The sequence below is a fragment of the Phascolarctos cinereus genome, unplaced genomic scaffold (assembly GCF_003287225.1).
Source record: "Phascolarctos cinereus isolate Bilbo 61053 unplaced genomic scaffold, phaCin_HiC Scaffold_4;HRSCAF=312, whole genome shotgun sequence".
Classification (NCBI taxonomy): Eukaryota; Metazoa; Chordata; class Mammalia; order Diprotodontia; family Phascolarctidae; genus Phascolarctos; species Phascolarctos cinereus.
Window position 1 is genome coordinate 274,604,798 of NW_027555847.1, and position 17,586 is coordinate 274,622,383.

The window sequence follows — 17,586 nt, forward strand, 5'->3', positions numbered from 1 at the left end:
GGAGGGGAAGAGGAAGGAGGTGAGAGGGAATGAGTCAATCTTACTCTCATTGGATTTGGCTTAAGGAGGGAAGGGAAAAGAAGAATGAGGAGAATTATCTCACATGAAAGAGGCACACACAGAAGAGCTTTTGCAGTGGAGGTTAAAATGGTGGATCAAGGGGGTAACAGGCAATGCTTGAATCTCACTCTCATTTGGACTGGTTCAAAAGGAACAACATATATACACACACTCAAGTAGCTGTAGAAATACCCATGGGAAGAGAATGTCCAATAGGGAAGAGGATGATAAATAGAGGACAGATGAAAGGAGATAGTGGTTAGAAACAAAATTGCTTCTAATTCCTTGTGGGCAGGCCAAACTAATATGAGACAATTCTATCTACAATTATTTATTTATTTGCTGTCATGACAATCAAAAAACCAGTGAATTATTTTATAGATTCAACAAAAAAATGACAAAATTCACCTAGAAGCACAGAAGGTCAAGAATATCAAGAGAATCAGTTAAAAAATGTGAAGGAAGGTGGTATTCTAGTAACATTTTAAACTTTTTACCAAGTGGCAATTATCAACATATTCTGCTACTAGCTAAGAAATGGGGTCATAGATCAGTGGAATAAGCTTAGACAGACAATGGGGAGTTATGTAGTGCTGTGTATAAAATACTGTGTCTGGAAGACCTCAGTTCAAACCCAATCTCAAGCACTTGCTAGCTATGATACCATGGGCAAGTCATTTAATTATGTTCACCTCAGTTTCCTCATCTACAAAAAGAGCTGGGGAAGGAAATGGCAAACTACTTCAGTATATTTGCCAAGAAAACCTCAAATGGGGTCACAAAGATTAAAACAACTGAACGACTATAATAACACATTACACAATAGCAAATTATCATCATAATCCAGTTTTTATAAACCCAAAGATTTTGGGGGGCATGAACTCACAATTTGACAAAAATTTCAGGGAAAATAATTGGCCAGAAACTAGGCAAAGACCAGAATCTCACATGACATACCAGAATAATGGCAGAATGAGTAAATGATTTGACAAAAAGGGTGATATCAGTAGTAAGCTAGGAGATCACAGAAAAAAATTACCTGTCAGGTCTATGGATAAGGGAAGTATTTGTGACCAAATAAGAGATAGAGATCTTGTGCATAGTAATAAGAATATTATAAAGGCCATCAATTGTGAAAGCTTAGCTACTCTGATTCATAAAATGAACCAAGACAATTAAAAAGGGCCTACGATGAAAAATGCTATCCACCTTCAGAGAGCTGTGATATACTCTGAGTACATATTGAAATATATTTTAAAACTTTCTTTATGTTTCCCACTTTTATTGTTTTGTTTTTTCAATATGGCTAAAAGGGAAATTTATTTTACGCAACTTCATTTATATAACATACCATATTACTTACTTTCTTAATAGATGGAGGAGGATGAGGGTGGAAAGAGGTAATTTGAAACTCAGTTTAAAAAAATATGTTGAGAATAAGTTTAAAAGGAAAAAGAATAAATCATTATGTACTAGAAACTGTGCTAAGGTCAGATTGCAAATTTCTAGATCACAGCAACTTTTGTCTTTCTTTATATCCCCAATACATAGCACAGTACTTCACATATAGGGGACATTAATAATTTTTTCCTGACTGACAACAATGGCCAATCATAAATTGAAAGGCTGAGTGATAAAGTATGCTGTTGACCACCTAAAGATAGACGAAATACTCAGAGAGCACAATGGCACATATATTTCAGACATGAGAAATGTAGTACTTTGTCTATCTTGATTATACAATTTTGTTACAAAATTCTATTTTTATTTTTTCTCAGTTTGGGTGGAGAGACTGTGAAATAAGGGGGCTGGTGATAGGTAAAGTCCCCCCCAAAAAAAAGGAAAAAAGAAAAATAGAATGCACAGGAAAAAGGTTAAAAAAAACCCACCAATAACCAGGCCACCTTTGAAAACTACTTCTTCAATGCATAGTTAAAGGAAAAAGTAAATTATATGTAATATACATGTATGCATGATCAGCATTTTCTATTCTGCTTTGTATATGCAAATGCTCACTGTTAAAATGAGAATTTTTAAAAAATAAATCTATCAATCAATAAGTATTTATTTAGCACCCTATTATGTGCCAAGCACTATGCTAAACACTAGGGACACAAAAGAGATAAAAAAAAAACAGTCCCTGCTTTCAAAGAGCTTACAGTCTAATGGAAGGAATAACATGCTAAGAAATATATATAAAGCAATATACACACATACATATTTATACATATGTATATATGTACATATATATCTATACCTGTATGTGTGTGCATGGTAAATGGAAATAATCAGAAGAGAGAAGCCACTGGAATTAAGAGTTAGATAAGGCTCCTTGAATAAGATGGAATCTTAATTGGATCTTAATGAGGCTAGAAAGGTTTGTAGTTGAAGCAAAACTGAAAACATAAAAGTAGAAGTCATTGGTAAGTAACCTTGGAGACCATAGTTTCAACTGAGCAGTGAGGTCAGAAGCTATATTGCAAGGGGTGTGTGCATATTTGTAGACAACAGGGAAGGAGGCTGAAGGAAAGGGAAGGCTGAGAATTAGAAAGAGGTGTTGGTGTAGCAGATTGCTATAAGAGTAGTCCCTAAAGCAGTCCCTAAAGCAAGAATTCCTTCACACTCAAACTTTGCTCAATGTGGAGAAGAAAGATCATCATCACTTAGGCTATTGTGAAGGTGTATCATATGATATACTTCTGTGAGCAGTTTCTATTTACTGCCTATAGTCTTAGATATATCTTAGGGCCTACATACTTCCAAACAGTAGCTCTTGAATGTTGTAGGATTGAGGTCTATTCCTATATTTCAGTTGGATGGAGATAGATCTTTCTTATGTAGGCTAGAAAGGGAGCAGGACCTGGCCTTAAAAAAAAGATGGAGATATATTTTACCTTTGTCTTTTTCCTTTCCTCACACATTCCTTCTTTGTTTCTACCTCCTTTTCAGCTAGTGATAGAACAGTGGATGGAATACTGGACCTGAATTCAAGAAAACCTGAGTTCAAATTCTGCTTTATATAATTTACATAACTGTGTTTTCCCAGGAAAATCACTTAATCTTTGTCTGCTTTAATTTCCTCATCTGTAAAATGGGGACAATAGCATTGATCTCTTAGTGCTGTTGGAGGGTCCAATGAAATAATATTTTCAATGTATTTTGAAACTATAAAACACATATACACATATACATGTATATGTATACTTTCAAAAATAGCTGTTTTACCTGGACTCATACACTTTACCGGTAGGTGAGTATCTTTCAAAATTCCCCTTTTAATCTTCATTTTATGTTGTCTTCTCCCCTGAAAAACCTAATAGTCCTGGGGGTAATAGCACCCAGAAAACAATCAGTCCTGCTTTCAGCCTATCCCTCACAAGCACCTCCTGTGGACAACGGATTAGCCACCTCCATTAATTGCCACTTACAGTGTAGGTAAACCAGCCTAACTACAGTAAGGGCACCCTGAGAAGTGTCATGTGCCAAGAAAGCTGAATCACCGCTACTACACACTTTTTTGACTCATGCCCACTTAGATATCTCTTTCACAAAATTTATCATAGGACTTTTCCAGAGCTTCTGTTTTGTCACATGATGCCTTAGCCCATAACATTTTTATGTGCTTTATCATCTCCCCTATTTGTTTGTGAGTTCCAAGACAAGTTCAATGTCTTTGTATTCCCAGGCTTTAGCCCAGTGACTTAGCAAGAGCCTAACCAATTTCAGTTGAATTTTAATTTGATGAATATGTATGTATGTACACTGAGATACATAATTTAGCTTAGAGATCTATGAAGAAAAATTGATTTATTCTTTACCTTTGTTTTTGATTATATAGTTTTCATTTAGAAAAGAATAAAGAAAAAATATCATCAGTCTGTTCTAAAAGTAGAATTGTGAAAGACTTTTTTTAACTGCAATATTGTGTTCACTGTCAGTTTTTATGCAAATTTAGCCAAGTTCTACTATAATTTATCCACAGACAGATAATATAGGAATCCTGCCAAGTGTTTAATATGTAAGGGGATATTGTACTTGTAGATGACTGTTAATTCATTCTGCCATGTTGGCTTCCATACTACGTGTTTCTTTTATTGAAATTAATGGAAATATGTCTAGTAAGTTTAGCTTCCTGAAGATTATTAACATCTATGTTGTTCTAGAACTCTTTGATAGTAACAGAATCATAGATAAAGAGTTGGAAAGAGTCTTAGAGATCATGTAGTCCAAACTTCTCATTTTAAAAGAAACTGAGGAACAGATAGAGTGACTTACCAATCATCTAACAGGTATTAAGTTTCAGATGCAAAATTCAAAACTAGGTTAAGTGACTCCAACTTGAGCACAATATCCTCTATACCATTCTGCTTCTGTAACAAGGGAAGAGCCACAGTAAGCACAGCAATGGAAAATCTAGAGTAAATTTGGATATACTTGGAAACCCATCCTACAAAGGAATGAGAGAATTAGAAAGAATTCTAAGCTAGAGGATCACATGAGCCATTTTAAAGAATTTAAGTCATGAAATAGTGCTAAACAGGTCCAAAAGAAGAGTTTGGAATCTCAATAAAAATCAGGAGCAGGGATGGGAAATCTGGAAAGACCAACGAACTAGGACCCAAGTTGAAATGTCAAAGAGGAGGGTTACTTTTACTGGAATTCAAAGCAATAGCTCTGTTATTACCACTGATTGACAGTTTTTTTTCTTTTTTAAATATTATTTTATTTTTTTCCAATTACATGTCAATACAATTTTAACATTAATTTTTCCAAAATTTTGAGTTTTAAATTTTTAGCCCTCCTTCTTTCCCTCCTTGCCTCTTCTGGAAATGGTAAGAAATGTGACATAGGCTATCTGTGTGTTATAATGTAAAACATATTTCCATGTTAGTCACAGTTGTGTAAGAAGAAACAGATCAAAAGGGAAAAAAAACATGAAGAATAACGTAAGCGAAAAAATGCTTCTATCTACATTCAGAGTTGATCAGTTCTTTTTCTGGACATAGATAGTATTTTCCTGAGTGAGTCCTTTGTACTTGTCTTGGATTATTGCATTGATGAGAAGAGCTGAATAGTTCATAGTTGATCATCACATAATGTTACTAATACTGTGTACAACATTTTCCTGGTTCTATTCATTTCACTTTGCATCAGTTTGTCTTTCCAGTTTTTGCTCCTTGAAATCTTCCTGTTCATCATTATCTATGCACAATAGTATTCCATTACATTCGTATACAATAGCTTGTTCAGCCATTCCCCAATTGATGGATATTACCTCAGTTTTTCATGTTTTGCCACCACAAAAGACTTGCTATAAATATTTTTGCATATGTAGGTCTTTTTCCCTTTTTTATGATCTCTTTGGGATACAGACCAAGTAGTGGTATTGCTGGATCAAAGGATATGTACAATTTGGTTGCCCTTTGAGCCTAGTTCCAAGTTGCTCTCCAGAATGGTTGGATCAATTCACAACTTGACCAACAGTGCTTTCTTGCCCCAACTTTCCCATATTCTCACCAATATTTATCATTTCTCTTTTTGGTCACATTAGTCAATCTGATAGGTGTGAGGTGGTACCTCAGAGTTATTTTAATTTGCATTTCCCTAATCAAAAGGGATTTAGAGCACTTCTTCACGTGACAATAAATAGCTTTGATTTCTCCATCTGAAAACTGCCTGTTCATATTTGTTGACCATTTATCAATTGGGGGATGACTTGTAGTCTTATAAATTTGACTCAGTTCTCTCTATGTATAAGAAACGAGTCTTTATCAGAAATATTTGCTGTAAAGATTGTTTCTTAGCTTTCTGATTTCTTTCTAATCTTTGTTGCATTGTTTTTGTTTGTACAAAAACTTTTAAATATAATATATTTAAAATTATCTATTTTACATTTTGTAATGATTTTTATATGTTATTTGGTCATGAATTCCTCCCTTTCCCATAGATCTGACAGGTAGACTATTCCTTGCTCTTCTGATTTGTTTATGGTGTCAATTTTTTTTATCTAAATTATGTACCCATTTTGACCATACCTTGTTATATAATGTGAGATATTGCTTTATTTGCTATTTGTGTCCTATTGTTTTCCAGTCTTGCTAGTAGTTTTTGTCAAACAATGACTTCTTATCCCAAAAAACTGGGATCTTTGGGTTAATCAAACACTAAGTTACTAGGGGCATTGACTACTGTGTTTTGTGTAACTAATCTATTCCACTGATCCAACATTGTATGACTTAGCCAGTACCAGATAGTTTTGATGATTACTTCTTTATAATATAGTTTGAGATCTGATATTGCTAGGTCACCTAGCTTTGTATTTGTTTTCATTAATCCCCTTAATATTCTTGACTTTTTGTTCTTCCAGATGAGTTTTGTTGTTATATTTTTTTGTAGCTCTATCAAATACTTTATTGGCAGTTTGATTGGTATGGCAGTGAATAAGCAAATTAGTTCAGTCAGAATTGTCATTTTTATCATAGTGGCTCAACTTACTCATGAGCAATTGATATTTTTTCCAAAAGTTTAGATATGACTTTATTTGTGTGAAAACTGTTTTGTAATTGTATTCATATAGTTCCCAGGTTTGTCTTGGCAGGTAGAATGCCGAGTGTTTCATATTGTTTACAGTTATTTTAAATGGAATTTCTCTTTCTATATCTTGCTGTTGGGTTTTTTTGATCATACAAAGAAATGCTGGTGATTTATGTGGGTTTATCTAGTATCCTGCAACTTTGCTAAAGTTACTTTGTTAATTATTTCAAGTAATTTCAGTAATTTAATTATTTCAAGTAAATCTCTAGAATAGTCTAAGTATACCACCATATCATCTGCAAAGAGTGATAGTTGTGTTTCCTCATTGCCTAGTTTAATTCCTTCAATTTCTTTTTCTTTTCTTATTGCTATAGTCAACATTTCTGGGACTATATTGAACAATATTGTAGCATTATATGGGTGTTCTTGCTTCACCTTATATCTTATTGGGAAGACTTCCAACTTATGCCTATCATTTATAGGAATGCTCCTTTTTGCCTATGTTCTCTATTCTTTGTTTTTAATAATAATGGACACTGTATTGTATCAAAATCTTTTTCAGCATCTGTTGAGACAATCATATAATGTCTGTTGGTTTTTCTATTAATGTAGTCAATTATGTTGACAGTTTTCCTAATATTAAACCATCCCTGCATTCCTGCTATAAATCCCACTTAGTCATGGTGTATAATCCTTGTTATGTATTGCTGTAATCACCTTGTTAGTATCTTGTTCAAAATTTTTATGTGGATAGTCCTTAGGAAAATTGGTCTCTAATTTTCTTTCTTTGTTTTAGCTCTTATTAGCCCCATATTTCTGTCATAAAATGAGTTTGATAGGACTCCTACTTCACCTACTTTTCCAAATAGTTTATATAGTATTGGAATTAATTTTTTTTACATGTTTGATAGAATTTCAATTGTGAATCCATCTGGCCCTGGGGACTTTTCTTAGAGAGTTCATTAATGGCTTGTTCAATTTCTTTTTTTTTTTCTCCTAGGATGGGGTTATTTAGGCATTTTATTTCATCATCTATTAATCTGGATAATTTATATTTCTGTAAACATTCATTGATTTCATTCAGATTGTCAGATTTATTGGTATATAATTGGGCAAAATATTTCCTAATGATTATTTTCTTCTTCATTGGTGGTGATTTCACTCTTCTCATTTTTGATACTAGATATTTGGTTTTCTACTTCCTTTTTTTTAAATCAAATTAAGCAGTGGGTTATCTATCTTATTCATTTTTTTCATAAAACCAGCTCCTAGATTTATTTAGCATAACATATCTTTTTTTTTAAATTTCAGTCTTATTAATCACATATTTTATTTTCAGGATTTCCAATTTGGTGCTTAATTGGATATTTTTTTCTTTTTTCTAGTTTCTTAGTGGCATGCCCCATTTATTGATCTGTTCTTTTCCCATTTTGTTGATTTAAGAATTTAGAGAAATAAATTTTTCCCTAAGTGCCACTTTGGGTGCATCCCATACATTTTGGTATGTTGTCTCATTGTTGTCATTCTCCTTAATGGAATTATTGATTGTTTCTATTTGTTCTTTGACCCACTTATCCTTTAGGATTAGATTATTTAGCTTCCAATTAATTTTTAATCTGTCTTTCCACTGCCCTTTGTTGAATGTAATTTTTATTGCATTGTGATCTGAAAAGAATACATTTAATACTTCCCTATTCCATATTTTGGCTCTTGAGCCCCACCAGTGTTTTACTCACACAAGCAGTTTATCTACACAAGTCATTCAAAATGATAACATTAGCTCAAATATAAAACATTTACATGGCATCAATTTAGCACAGTTCCCAGCACAGAGTAAGTGCTTACTGTTTCATCTGTCTATCTGTCTCTATCTATCTATCTATCTATCTATCTATCTATCTATCTATCTATCTATCATCTATCATCTATCGGATAAGTTAAAACAATCATACACTACTCTGCAGGAAAAAAGGATTATTTCACAGTTACATCATAAACCTGGCTCACTCCCTTTCATAATACCATTGCATAGAATATATATGGGATATAGTGACCACACAACTATGAAAAATTAACAGGTGGACATGTAAGTTAGGACTACCTATATTTTTATGGCAACTAGACAATTCTAGACACTACTCCCCTGTTAGGCAAATCTGTTCCTTCATTGCCCTCAAAATGATAAAGTAATGACTAGCTCTCCTCTGGCTAGGTTTGACTTCACTCAGTAGCCTCTTAGTTTCTTTTCAATATTTGAACAAAATTAGATATTAACATGCCATTCAAAAGACTCAGTTTCATTATTTAGAAACCTACATACAAATTACTGTCTCTTAGGTCAAACTTTGCTTCCTTTTGTAAAGCAGATTATCAGTGGAGTCTGGAAAGAAATAATATTGTGGCTAATGACAGATTATGTTTTCTTCATTTACCAAAAAGGGATTTACATAGTCATTATAGGAGAAGACTATTCAACAAGGAAGAGGCAGCTAGGTGGCACAGTGAATTGACTGCTGCGCCCGAAGTCAAGAAACTATCTGCCTGAGTTCAAATCTGGCCTCAGACATTCCTAGCTGTGTAATCCTGGACAACTCACTTAACCCTGTTGGCTTCAATTTTTCATCGTAAAATGAGCTGGAGAAGGAAATGGTAAATCCTTTATACCTTTGCTCCAGTCTCCTTGCAAAGAAAATTCCAAATAGGATTACAAAGAGTCAAAAATGACTGAAACAACTGAACAACATTCAACAAGAATATGCATTGAAGATACCCCTAGTTGATTCAATGATTGAAGCTCCCTTTCCTCTACATTGTGCTTCATGGTCTGTCATCTAAACATCAGAGGGACCTAGAGCTTCTTGAGGCCACCATGAAGTGACAGTCCCTTGAGTCCATTAGGCATTAAGGAGAGTTTCAATACATTTTAATGAATAACGATACGGATTCACATAGTACAGAAAGGATTAGGATATTGTTCCAAGTACAAGCTTTTTTTCTTTTCTTTTTTTAAGTAAACAAGTACCAATTAAAAAACCCCACTAATATAATGTTACACTATTATAGTAAAAAAATATTTTCTTAAACCAGAAATCTGCCAAGCTTCTCAAGTAATCGCTCTGAGCAATGCTAACAAGCTCAACCAACTCCTGATTCAACTGAATTCTGCATTGCAAAATCAGCTCTCAGTATCTGGTTATAGCAAAGTAATACTTATAGCCAAATTATTTACTCTGGTTTTCTGTGCAATGTACATATAAGTCTTTCCAGTTCTTTACTTAAAAGGATATTCTATCATCTAATTAAGTTAAACCTATCCTTACAGTAAAGTAGTGTCAAAATGTATTTTTCCTCTCTTTTTTTGCTTCTGAAATCAGATGGGCAGCAGAAAGCAATCGGACTCTTATAAGAAATTGTACGTCTTTTCAACTCTATAAGCAGAGCTAAAAGGAAATCACTGAAATTCAAGTTTCTTTTAATGAACTTCAGTCTTTTTCAAACAAATCAATGATTCCCCATGCAGGAGATGAACCCTTCTTATCAACTGATTTTCCTGCAGTATTTTAATTACTTCTTGCCACATCTTCTGAGATGGAGGTATCCATACTTTAGAAAGGTCTCTTGGTTATTAACAACTCACATATAACTTTATTCCATGATGATATCAAGTAAGCTGGGGCAGTGTGGAAAAAAGCAAATCTCCCCTACCCTTACATTATAATAATTGGATAAGAGAGAACTGGCTCTGGATTCAAAAGAACTCGGTCAAAACTTGTGTTCTTCTACTTAGAAGTGTTGAGAACCTGACTGAGCCATATGAACTTTAACCTCAATGCCTTCCTCTCCAAAATCCTAAGTCTCTTCCTAGGCATGATTGTAACCACAAAGCAATGGAGGAACTGCAAACTTTTGATAACCACAGTTTCTTAAATTAAAAATCTTTCTTATGTATCAGGCACCACTTGTGTGAGTTTAAGACCTTTCTTAGAACTGAGGAGAAAGAGAGCCAGTAAGAATGGAAGAGACAGTATTTGATTCAAGAACTGAATCTAAAGAGAACAGAATTTTTGGGAAAGAAAGGTGTAAATGGGAAGTAGGAACATTGTAAAGTCAGTCATCAGGATGTTTCCCTTGTGTTTGGTTTTTGGATGTGTGTGGCTATTAGATCTCATTCCCAGGCTATTATAATCTCATTTGAATCTTATTGCTTTTCTCCTACTTCTTAAGAAAAGAAATCTTGCAGTTTCTTGATACTCCAGACATTTGAAATATTAATCTAAAACTTCCTGGTTAAGTATTTATGCTTAATGAATCTAGTTGGATCTAGTTTCACAATTTTGAAAATCACATGCAAATCACTGCCTCTGAGGTCAGCCTTTACTTCTTTTTGCTATGCAGATATAAATGAAGGGGTTTGGAAAATGTAGTCTTTTGGCTAATGACAGAATATGTTTTCTTCAAACAGACAGTCTGTATCTTTTATGCAGTGACTGCTGGCGCAGAAGGACAGTACTTAAATCTAGATAGTTTTCAACTTTCTCAAGTGGTTGCTTGCAGCTGGATGTCCTTTGGGGTTTTGTTACTTGAAAATGCACTCCCCCCCTTTTTGGTGCTATACCAAGACAATTATTTTCAAAAATAGCTGGAATGAAAAGCTATCATCAATAGAAAGTGGTATTTTATAACAAATGGCGTTGCTTTATTAACAAGAATGTTTCTCATTTAAAAAAAGATATCTGTAGGTAACAGAGATGTAGTTTTTATATTTTTCTTTTTATTATTTCTCTTTAATTTCCATATTTAGTAATATGTTACATTAAGCATTATTTATACTTCACTCTTTGTTTTTCTGCCAAGCTTAAGTGATAGAATGTTACATAAAAAGTATTTACTCTTGGTTTGCTAGCTATATACAACTTAAAACTGGCTATGTTTTAGATGGAAATCAAATCTGGAATTATAGAATATTAGAGAAAGGAAATTCTGGAAGATTCTCAAAGTGAAAAGGGATGGAGCTTAAGTGAATATTCAAAGTTGCCCATCAGAAAACTCAAGAATAGAACCCAGATCTCTTTACTCTTAGAATACTCCTCCCATTCTACCACATTTGTTGCATGAAATTGCAAGGGAGTTTAGAAAAAAAATAAGGCAAAAAACCCAAAACAACTGGGGTATAAATATGGCAAGAGAGAGTAGTACATTCCAAATATTATATTTATCAAACACTTTGCTGTTTACAAGATAGTTTCTTTCCAATAACTTCCCCGTGTTTCAGGCAACATGCAGTTAGGTTTCAATAATTTCCCCATACTACAATCCTGTGTGTGTGTGTGTGTGTGTGTGTGTGTGTGTGTGTGTGTGTGTGTGTCTATATATATATATATATATATATATATATATATATATATATATATATATATATATATATATATGCATGTATTATGAATATAAATTATATAGCATACACAGTTCTTTTCTGATAACTCACTCTCCCTCTTAGTACACTGCGTTATAAAAAAATAAGGATGACTAGTTGATCATTACTGTGCCTAGCATATTATGCAACATTTTTTATCCCCAGTTCACCACCAAAGAATGAATTGTTTTTCAACACTAATCCACTGGAAGCAATAAACCTTTTTGTGTTGCTCTAATTTATGTTATCTCTATTTACATTGTTGTATTCATTGTGCATAGTATTCTTCCGGCTCTGCTTTTTTTAATTAGCAGGTTTTTAAACTTTTCCCTGTTTCTCCAAAATATTAATGCTCATTAAGAAAGGAGCAATACAATTTTATAATATATAGGAAACACAATTTGTTCAGCAATTTCCCCAATTAATAAGTATTGTATTTCATTGCTAGGGAAGTTTTATTTGTTTTGTGGCTTAAAAATATTTTACTGTGGACATTTTTGTATATTCTGAACTTTTCCCTCTGTTTCTGACCATCTTATGATGTAGCCCAGAAATAGTTTCAGTACTGAGTTGAAGGGTAGGAATAGTCGAGTTGCTTTTCTTACATAATTCTAAATCATTTTCCAAAATGGTTTGATCTATTTAAAACTCAACAATGTATGTGTTTCTGTCTTCCTAAAACTACTACAACAAGGACTGACTTAATCTTTTATAATATTTACCTCTAAATTGATGTGTCTGAGTTGTGTTAATTTACATTGATCTTATCAGTAAGGATTTGGAACATTTTTTAAATTTTTTAAAATTTTATTAATTTATTTTGATTTATCAACAATCACTTACATATGCTTTTGAGTTGAAAATTTTTCTCCCCCTTCCTACCCCCCACCCTCCGAAGATGGTGTGCAAACTGATATAGGCTTTACATTTACATATGCTTTAAACATATTTTCATATTAGTGAAGTTGTAAGTAAAAATTAAAACCAATAGGAGGAACCATCAGAAAGATAAACAAAACTCAACAGAAGATAAAAATAAGTGATAGCGATTTGACTTCCATAGTTCTTTCTTTGGATGTGGACAGCATTTTCCATCCTGCGGCCTCTGGAGATGTCTTAGATCCTTGTAATGCTAAGCAGGGCTCATTTTAACAATATTGGTCATTGCATAACGTGGCTGTTATTGTGTACAAAGTCCTCTTGGTTCTGCTCACTTCACTCAGCATCAGACTGCACAAGTCTTTCCAGGTTTTTCTGAAGTTAGCCTGTTCATCATTTCTTATAGCACAATAGTATTCCATTACATTCACATACCACAACTTGCTCAGCCATTCCCCAACTGATGGGCATCCTCTCAATTTCCAATTCTTTGCCACCACAAAAAGAGCTGCTATGAATATTTTTGTACATGTGGGTCCTTTTCCCATTTGTTTGATCTCTTTGGGTTATAGCCCTAGAAGTGCTATTGCTGGATCAAAGGGTATGCCCATTTTTGTAGCCCTTTGGGCATAGTTTTTTGTTTTTTGTTTTTTTTTGGGCAACTGGGGTTAAGTGACTTGTCCAGGGTCACACAGATAGTAAGTGTCAAGTGTTTGGTCTGAGGCTCGATTTGAACTCAGGTACTCCTGACTTCAGGGCCAGTGCTCTATCCACTGCACCACCTAGCTGCCCCATGGAACAGTTTTTAGTATGGATAATTACTTCTCTTCTTTTTAACTTTGCTGCATATCCAAATATCTTTGTCAACTTCATCTATCTTTTGAATACCAAACTGAAGAGAAATCCTAACTTCTCCCTTAATTCATACAGTTCTCAAATGAAGTCTTAAAACTGAATAACTCAAGATAAGTGAAGTATCTCTCAAATGCCTCCAGAATAAAATATGAATGTCTCTGAAATATAAAGTTCTTTCACAATCTGACTTCTGTCTACTTTTCTATTCTTATTGCACATTACTCCCTTTCATGAATTTTCTGCTCCAGCCAAATGGAAACTTGCTGTTCTCTGGATGCAACATTTTATCTCCTCTCTCCATGTCTTTGCACAAATTGTACCCTATGGTTGGAAATGTTATCAAATCAAATCAGCTTTATACAATCCCTACCTCTTAGAGTTGTTGTGAGAATCAAATGAAATAATGTTTATAAAGTGCCTAGCCTAGTAGTACCTGGCATGCAATAAATGATGAATAAATGCTAAAGAGTAAAAAATATACATACATAGTATATATTTTTAAAGCCAAGGAAATAAAAAGTAGAGTGATTTTGTCATCAAAGTATGTTATAAAACACCTTGGCTGAAAGAGGAAATTGATTAGGAATTCAAGAAGCACATCATAAGTCTGAAATAAAGGTATATTACATGAATGATAAGGCAACTTAAATGCTCTCAACAATTATTGAAGTTCTCTCCCTGTCTGTCTCTGTGTCTCTCCATGTCATTCTGTCTCTCTGTTCCTCTTTCTCTTTTTCTGCTTCTATCAAAAATCTAATCAGCTAGTTATTTTTGTTTTTACTGCTGATAATTTTATCCTTCAATAGGTAGGAGAAGTGATGAAGAAACAGATATTCTGAAACTTACTTTGATGAAGATGGAGGAACTAGTTACAAAAAGAAAAAGAAAAAAAGAAAAGGTGATACATTAGAAGGAAATGACCATTATATATTTGAATTAATGATACATAATAAAGATAAGTCAGATATGTTTTATAATATACCTTAGATATTTGAAGAGCAGATTTCAAAGGTTAAAGAGAAAGTGTAGACATAATCTGATGGCCTAAAATTCTATGAAGAAAGATAGCTTATGAGGGATGAGAAGCTTTTAGGAATGAAATCTAACATGCTGAGAGAAATTATTCTATTGGGGACAAATAGGGATGGTTGTCTAAAGAGATCAATGTGGAAGTATAGGAAATTAACAAAAATAGATTTTTTTAAAATGTGCATACAAAGGAAAACCAAAGAAAAGACAACTGAGCATGAATACAGCAGACCACAAAGGTTTTATAACAATATTTTCAGGCAAGCTAAAGCTCAGAATAAACTGAAATTTTTATGGAATGTTAAGGACAACAACAATAATACAATGAACTTTTTAAATATTACTTATATTTCCCAAAGATTACCACCCTCCTATTAACCTAGAAAGCCGTTCTTGATTAGAAGGAATAACAAAGGAGAAAAACAAAAAAGTGTTATAAAATTAACTGTGTCAAAAATCTGGCATTACATGCAATGTTTTAAGCCCATAATTTCATAACTTTCAAACAATGGTTGCTGACTACTTATATATTTTCTTTAAGAACAAATCTTGTTAATGTCAGAAAAAAGTCTTCTAGATCAGCTCGACACTTCACATTTGTGTATATTTCTCTTAATTTTATTCCTTTCTGAAAGAAGACTGTCTCTGTCATTAACAATGACTTGTTGCAATTTGTTTGCCTTTTCAGTAAATGAGTTACATGTCATGTATTTCATTTTATGCATAAATATTTAATAATAGTGTAATTTAACTGTCTATACCAATAGTCTTCAAGAATTTTGATCATGTGCCTTTATGATTAAAATATTCTGAACATGCACCCCCCAATAATATATATTATGTACCCATACTATTGTACTAATGCCCATTATATAATATATATATATATATAATAGGCATTTAAAAGATGATACTAATAATGCAATGAACAACATTTTAAAATATTTTACTCTATTAATGATATTATAATGCTTTTTTCTCTTTTGATCAATATAAATTGATTTATTCTGCTACTTTGGGAGGGGGAAATGCACATATATGTCCATGTATGTCTTAGTGGAGTTAGAATATTTGCAAATAACTTCAACTTAACAATTTTTTTTAGTTACTCTGATCAATATGACTAGACAAGGAGGTGAATTTCTTTTTAAAATAATTTTAATTCTAATATATTCAACATGACAATCAATAATAGAGCATAACAGTCAATGAACATAGTGGCATAATGGCTTTTTCATGTGTCATCATTCTCCTTGTGGAGATACCATGCACAATGTAAAAAAGAAAAAGCAAAAATGAATTTTTACTGATTTCATTTCAACAGAAAATCTTAAAATCTGTTAATCTATCTCTCTACTTATCTATAATGGATGATGTCATCTTTCTTATTTTATTCATGTTTGTATATTTTGGCTCTTTTTTTTTTTTTGTATGAGTATGAAGAACAGCAAGATAATCAAGATGACCAAGTCTGGTTGTACTTTGGAATGCGTAGTTTAGAAGCACAATAAGCCTGGAAAGGTAGCTTGGTGCCAGGTTACAAAGGACTTCAAATGACAAGCATAGTTCAATTGAAAACTACTAGAGTTTATTGATTAAGGGGTTGATAGATTAACCTTGCTCTTTCTGTTTCTCCATTCCTCTTATACTTAACTATCCACTGACACTCACCTTTGTGAGATTAGAAAACAAATTAGGCCACTGCAGTTTTCCATGTGAAAAAATCATGAGGAATTGAACTAGGGTGATTTCTGCAATACAGAGAAGAGGATGGAAATGAAACAGAGATTACGGTAGAAACAACAGGATTTGACAACTGAGGGTATAGAGAGTGTGATTGAGAGTGAAGAGCTAAGGATGAAACTGAGGTTTTGAAACTGGATTTACTGGAGAATTGGTGGTACCTACAATTACAATAGGGCAGTTTGAAGAAGGAATGGATTTGGGGAGAAAGATAATCTAATAAAATATTTGATACATTTCGTTTCACATCTATACTTGCTCATCCTATGAAACTCATTCTCTCTCATCTAAAATAAAAAGGAAAAGTGAGTTGAGCTCTCCCTAATACTTTGACACAAGACAGAGCCCTAAGGTGATCTTGGGGGCAGGGTTGGTTATGCTGTGGGGTTGGGATTTCCTCAATAATAACTACACAGTTGTTGATGTGGATGCCTGGGTCAGGTTTATATTATTTCTTTACCTATGGGGCTGATGTCTAGAGTATAAGAGAGCAATTTAGGAACATACTGAATGTCAGGAAAAGGTAAAATGGTGGAATAGGGGCAGTAGGACTCAAGAGAAAATGTGGTTGTCTAGATACTATCTGAACAATTTATTATTGCTGTAAGGTTGGGATGCAACCCATTTTCCCACTCTCTGCTTGTTGTCCTATGTGCTCAAAGAGGACCAAAATGATATCACCATATTGGAGTCAAGGTACAGAGTGTCCCACTGTGGCTGATCAGACCAATATGAGCTTGGAAGGCTCTACCACAGGTGTGCCCCAAATAGTCCATATGAACATTTGGAGCACAGACATAACTAAATTTGCTGATCTCATGTTTCTTTTGAGATACTGCAATTCTGATTTGCTCATAGAGCGCAGCCCCTTCTTTGATGTGGGCATCTGAGTCCTGTGCCAGTGTGTCCCATGTCTTGTAATCAATTCCAAAGTTCTTCAGAGAGACCTTGAGAGTGTCCTTATATCTTTGAGTGCTTGCCTTGTTTAAATTCTTTGTAAAATAGTCTTTTAGGAAAACACACATATGGCATTTGAACATGAACTCTCTGCAGTATAGTTTGAATGCCTGGAA